This window comes from Pogoniulus pusillus, chromosome 29 (assembly GCF_015220805.1).
Source record: "Pogoniulus pusillus isolate bPogPus1 chromosome 29, bPogPus1.pri, whole genome shotgun sequence".
NCBI lineage: Eukaryota > Metazoa > Chordata > Aves > Piciformes > Lybiidae > Pogoniulus > Pogoniulus pusillus.
This window is the reverse complement of record NC_087292.1, coordinates 9,300,655-9,307,456: the sequence shown is the minus strand read 5'-3', so window position 1 is coordinate 9,307,456 and position 6,802 is coordinate 9,300,655.

Below are 6,802 nucleotides of genomic sequence, written 5' to 3'. Positions count from 1 at the left end.
TGGAAGAACTAGCATTTGGCATTTTGTATGTGATGGGTGAGGACGTGCCACCTTGGCTCCAAGTTCTTTCATTATGTTATGTGGAGGTAACCCCTTGCACCTTAGAATCAGAATCAGTCAGGGTTGGAAGGGACCACAAGGATCATCTAGTTCCAACCCCCCTGCCATGGGTAGGGACACCCTACTCTAGCTCAGGCTGGCCAGAGCCTCATCCAGCCTGGCCTTAAACACCTTGATGACTCCTGATCAGGACTTTCAGCCCTCAGGCAATAACTTTATGACTTCTTTGACATGGCTGTAAGGCATGATAAATATACCACGTGTTTCTAAAGATTAGCTTTGGTGGACTCCAAAGGCCCAAGTTCTTCCTAATATTTTGCTTTTCCCAAAATAATAAAACAGAATCCTCAGCCATTTACAAAACTTTCAGGAGGCCTATAGCTTCAGACTCAAATTGCAACTTGAAAAGGCTTGTAGGACACAAGTCTGCAAATGTATTTAGTGTATGAAAAATGATTTTCTAAAAAACCTACAAGATGTTCTATTTCACCTAATTCTCTGTATTGATTTCTGTGGCATTATCTTCCTTCTTCTTCTTCTTCTTTTTTTTTCCTTTTTTAATGCATTTCTATTTCTTCTAAACACACAAAACCCTGTTTCTTTTACAAAACGAACAAAGAAGTTTTCCTTCCCAATCAGTAATTTCGTTTTCTTTTGTAATTGTAAAAAGAAACTCCTGAGGAAAAAAAAATCGATATATTGTTGCCAAGTCATACACAATCGAGAATGGAGCAAGCTTAGTAAATAAAGGAAATTGCAATTTATTCCCTCCCCCCCACCCCTTGGTCACCCTTTAGCACGCTCAAGGTGACTGCCAATCTACTCTGTGCTTCTGGTTTACTTCCCCCCACCCCATCTATCCTCCCCTCCTCCCCCAAAATTTAAAAGCTAATCTTGGAGAGGAAAAGAGAAGTTTGAAAAGAACTGTTCTTGGAGTCAAAATTCCCCATGTCCTAAATTACAGCCATCCCCACCCCGCAGTGATTGGCTCCTAAAGTAATCTGACCCCCTCTCAATTAACTAGCACAGAGATAAAGATTGCTGATGTTAAAGTTCTCACATAACACCAGGCTTAGAAATTGGAAAATCTCAAATAAAAGACAGATACCTGTTCGGCTGTATCAAGAGTTTCAACATCTATCAATATTTGGATACGGTTTACTCTCTTGATGTGCAAAATTGAGTGAGTTTATGCACCTAAACCTAACAAGAAGGGCTTCTTGTCGAATAAGCACTTTAATTAAAATGAGAGGCCATTCTCCAGCCGAAGCTTTGGGAGTGCTGGGACCTGCGTTTCTTTCTTTCAAGGCGCAACTGTCATGTGCAAAATATACGCATCGAGTTCTGAAGCTCAGATGTGAGCTGCTTACAAATTCGAGAGGGCACAAAAAGACGTTTTACCGACTTGATTTGCACCTGCAATTAAACAGACACACGGGCTGGCCTAATTTACACTGAAACTTAATTGCAAGCATAAATTTTGTGTATACAAATGACATATACAAACCTCTTCTAGAGAGCCGTGATGTGTTACACAAAGCAGCCAAGAGTCCCATATCTCCCTTTTTTTTTTCATGCTTATAGGTCTCACTTTGGGATACAAAATTACTTTAATGCATTTGTCTTCTTCCCTGAAAATACCTAACCGTGGGATGTCACAAAAAAAATAAATAAATCAGGATCCAATTTGTCCTGGAGTACTTTTAAACAGAGATGCTGTTAACAATTAATCAGCAAAAAGTGTGTGAGGAAACACAAGCATGTGGGTTGCAATTTATTAACTGTAATTCCAGCTTGTTTTGAGCGTCTTGTAAAGGTGCTTTGCTGCTCTTGTTTTTGTGGAGGGACCCAGGACTCAGTATTACAAGGAACAGGTCAAAGGATTATAGATTTGCTGAGACTATTTTTATCTTCTAAACAATATTTTGTGTGTGGAAGGCACGTTGAGAATCCAGGGGTGAGCAATGAGCAACTGGACCAGCATTCTTTATGTGAGTGGCAAGTTTTTGATGAAGTCCAAAGGAGAAGATAAAAAAGGGGAACATCCAAAAAAAAATACACCTAAAATGCTCACCCCAAATTGAGCATTTCTGCAGCAAATATTTGTCACCTAACAGTTTATCCCCAGATAAACCTGAATACTTGGAGCTTTTGAGGAGCCTGGATAAGGAGCTCGAATGAGGAGATGGAGAACCTGAAGTAATTTCATGCCTGCACCAGAACAGAGCACCCCCTCAATAATGATAATATCTTTTTGGAGGCGTTACTGAAATGGGACCAGGTATTTTGAGGGTCGAATTTTAGTTTAATTCTATCACATAGCCAATCAGTTAAGAGACTTTTCGATTTTTGCTTCTCTTCCACAAAATGTGTTCTCTATGGTTTTCCTACTTGAGTTATGAGCCCGCTGTTATTCTGATAAGCCTGTTTATGGTGTGACCTACTTAACCAGAGCTCTGGTGGCTGGAGGCTCACAGTAGTGCAAAGACTAAAGGCCACAAACAGGAAAAGATATCATATGAAAAAAAAAAAAAAAAAAGAAAAAAAAGAAAAAAAAAGTTTTCAGGCTTTTGTCCTTTACATGCTGCAAGGTGTCAAGCACTGAACCAGTGCAGAGACCATTGTTCAACCAACTGCTCTTTTCAAATGGAAATGTCTGCAAAAGCCATGTCAGCAAAAGGAATTCTTTGCTTAAACTGTGGCTCCTAGCTTATATCCTACAATAAAACCTGAGGCCTATTAGTCCATACTCAAGACTTGTTACTAGGTTTCAAAGCTCCTTTCAGGCGCAGTTTTAGCCTAATCTGCCTGTATGACTAGCACCAGCAAGATTATGAAGCTGCAAGGTTATATTGCCTTTGACTTGCCAATGTTTGCCAAAAATCTGGTTTATAATTTCCATCAGTACAATTGCCTTTTAAAAACATCTCTCTGTAGAATTCACTGGAGCTACACTGGACTAGCTACATCCACTCAGGAAACAGCATCAAGGATTTCCAAAGGTCCGTTGATTTTTCAGCTTTCATGCTCTAAAGATGTATTACCTTTGAAGTGTTTCAAATAGGGTAGTATCCACTTATATTTGTAATCCCAATCTAATTCAATCAGGGACTCCAATTATAGCTGATTTGTCTCTTAATCTAGTTAAAGTCTGTAGAGTAGACTGAGCTTTAGCTAACATAACTAAATTAAAATTCAAACTGTTGAACATTTGTAATCGGGGATAACCAAGTTACAACTAGAACTACCTGAAAAGTAGTTCAGAAAACCACTGCAAGAAAAAAGAAAAGTGGGGGGCTGGACTCCATGATCTCCTTGGGTCCCTTCCAACGCCTAATATCCTGTGGTCCTGTGTAAAGTGGGAGATTTACAGGGGAAATAGTCTGACTCTCATTTAATGTCCAAAGCCTGCATCAGTTCTCTTTGCAACTAACTCTCTGACAAGCTTCTAATTATAAAGTGCCTTTAAAAAATAATTTGGGGATGACTGAAATACTACCATTATAGTTTTGTTTGGTTGTTTTCTTACTGTCAAGCACTTCATCCCGGCGCCCTCAGCAGTGGGCTCAGGAGCGCTAACGCAGTGCCACTTCCACAAGTGCATCACCTTGCAGTTCTTTAGAGCAAGTGGTATCTTACCTGCTCACTGTGTGGCCAAAGCACATCTGGAGTGACCAGCAGACACTCAGGTCTTGCACAGGTCTACCTTCACCTGTGCACCTGTACAAAAGAAAAGCCTTGCCCAAAGAGTTTTCATACAGTGCAGAGGGACAGCAGATAAGTGACCTGACAGACAGTGAAGATGCACCATGTTGTGATGCATGAATTATTTGCACTGCAACAGGGGATAATCAGACGGAGTAAGTCTTGTAGGTACAAGTGTGACCAGACTGTAGGAGAGCTGTTAAGGTTCACAGACTGTGATGGCCCTGCTAGCCAGTGGTGCTACACCAATGTGACCTCAGAAAACACATCCCTCTTGTTAACTGAGCAGCAGGTCCTGAAACCTGTGGCGATTGGGTTACAGTGAAACAACTTTGCTTCCCAAGCAGGAATACTTTAGGATTGTGGGGTTTTCTTTTTGGTTGATTGAGATACTTTTTAATTGACATCAGAACTGGGTAGCTGAAATAACCTTGGCCAACAAAAGAGCAAAGATGTCATTTTGTCTTTATCCATACTTGGAGGCAGCTATTAAGTTTAATTTGCTCTGTTCAACTCTAGGTGCCCAGTTTCAATGTATTTACCCACCAATCCCTGGCTCTCTCTTTCAGTTTTAAGGGCTGTACTTAAACCACCTCCAGGAAGACTAAAGTCTGTTTCAACCATCTTGGGACACAATGTGTGAACTAACACTCAGAAATCATTTCCTTTGAAGAGAAAAATGAACAGCAATTAATTTCTTTCTGAAAATGGTCCCTGACAACAGGAACATCTTGCAGAAAATGTCATTTTTTTGTCCACTATGGCCTTGGACTTCCAGATCTGACTTAATACTTGTTTGGAAAAGCATCTGCATCCCCTTAAATACTGTAATAAAGCTTCATGGCTATGCAGCATCCAGGTCAAATCCCAACTGTGGGACTTATAGCATTATACCTGCAGTTTGATTTCTTGGTGATGAATCTTCTTGTGTAAAGAAATTTGAATGCAACTTTACAGATGTCCAATCTAAGCTGAGATCCTGAATAACATCAAAAGTGTATGAAGTGCATTAGCTTCAGTGGGTACTTCAACATTTCTATGAAAGACAGACAAAATCCCTTTAAACATTCACTTGAAAGAATGGTTTGGGAAAGTTCATCAGAACTGAAGAAATGCATTGAAATCAGAGTTTCTTGAAGGAACATAACTTAGAGCACACAGATCTGTAGGAAAGCTGTAATGAGAAGGCTTGCAGAACTTACCATGAGACCCTTACACCACTGATGGCCCTGCAGCCCCCTTGCAAAAAAGGATAATAATTGAACACCTCCAAGGGCTCCATTACAGCTTAGTGCCAAAAAAAAAGTTTGTGTATGTTATCTGGAGGGAAAGGGTCTCACAGGATTCCTGTTACTATATAGCTGTGATGTATCATCGGGTCATGAAAATCAGTAAAGGCAGCAGCACAAAGATGACTTACACTTACCTCTGCTCTAACATTTATTCAGGAGCAAGTGTTTGAAAATGAACAAATGCTGCAGAGGTGGGGAAATGGTATTCACTTACCCCACAATTAATCCTTTCCTTAAAATGCTTGGTTTGTATTCGTGGGCAAAGCTGGGTTGCTCATTCTCCAGATTGCATCAAGATATTATATGAGGACACTTTCATGCTGTGAGAAATAGAGCTGATTATGTTTACTCTCGTGTAGATGAAACACTTGGGCATTTTAACAAACACAGAGAGATTTGTTTGTTTACCTGCCTAGCCCACATGCCTCTCATTCCTCCTGGCTGGGGAGCCAGTTGGTGGCTCATTCAAAAAGTTCTGAAAAGGTTTGGTTAACTTGTTTCCTGCATCTTCAGTCAGATGCAATTCTGGTAAAGTACATTTTAGGTGTAACAGCCCAGAACCCACGGGAATTAGCAGGGCTTTAGCTGCATTAGTATGCAGTTCATGCGGTGGTATTTCTATGGTGTTTATAAAACCTTAGAATTGGCAGCCGAAGTACAAGAGGGAAGGGAACTATCATTTTTCACTTGTTACATCCCAAGTTGCATTTCTCCTTCACCTTCCCATACTGCAGTGGAGGTGTGAACTCCCTCCTCAGTCTCATCATCGATGTCTAAATATTTTTCCTAAAACCCAGTAATGCAAAATAATGAAATCTCTTCACAGCAATCCCAGCTGAGACGGAGCGAACAGTGGGTGCGGGGCAATCGGGTAACTATGCAGAGTCACAACCACTGGAGTGAGAGGGCTCACTGCTCTCAGGAAGCTTCAGAGCACTGTAAATGTCTGCTCATACTTAACAACAAGTTATTAATGAATAACAGTTCTGCAATACTATTACATGGACACTGTGTTTGTTTAGTGATGGGAGGAAAAGACGAAGATCTATTACTACAATTCTGCATCTTTTCATTACTATTTACCTGATATTTTGAGTTGCAAGTATTTAGGACTGAGTGTCCAAAGGTTTAGTGCCTAGATCTCTTTAAGTTGATTTAAGAAGATTTCAGTGCAGTGAATTGAAAAAAAAAAAAAAACACCTACTTGGACACAAATTCAAGAGAGCTTCTCACATTAACCCGAAGCCTATTGCTGAACAGGTGTATCCCCTAATTATACTGGCCTGCAAACACCTAGAAAGCAGGACCATTGCCCCACTGAGGGTAGCTGGATTAACACTGCCCAAGTGGAAGGCACTTAAGCAATACTGCCAGTATAATCACTGCAGCTGTACTAAAAAGCATCACTATGTCAAGCAGCAAGTTGTTCCCTGAGTGCTTGTTTCTAAAGCTTGTTCTCTGACATTGTTACACTCCTCAGTGTCTTCCCTCCTCTGTCCATTAACTACAACTGCTTTGGATGGCTGGTGCCAGCATGTGTGTGTGTGTGCAGTTCTGGACCGAACAGAACTGCAGTGTGTATGTGCTGTCTGCCACGTGGGTAAGGTTGGAACTGTGACTCTTTCTCTCAATGAAGACTTTAATATGGATCTTTCTTCCTCACCCAGGGGCTGATTGTTACACAATTTGAATGAACTCATGTCTTTGAAACTGCTCCCATACTATAAGGTTTGGCTGAAGGGGTC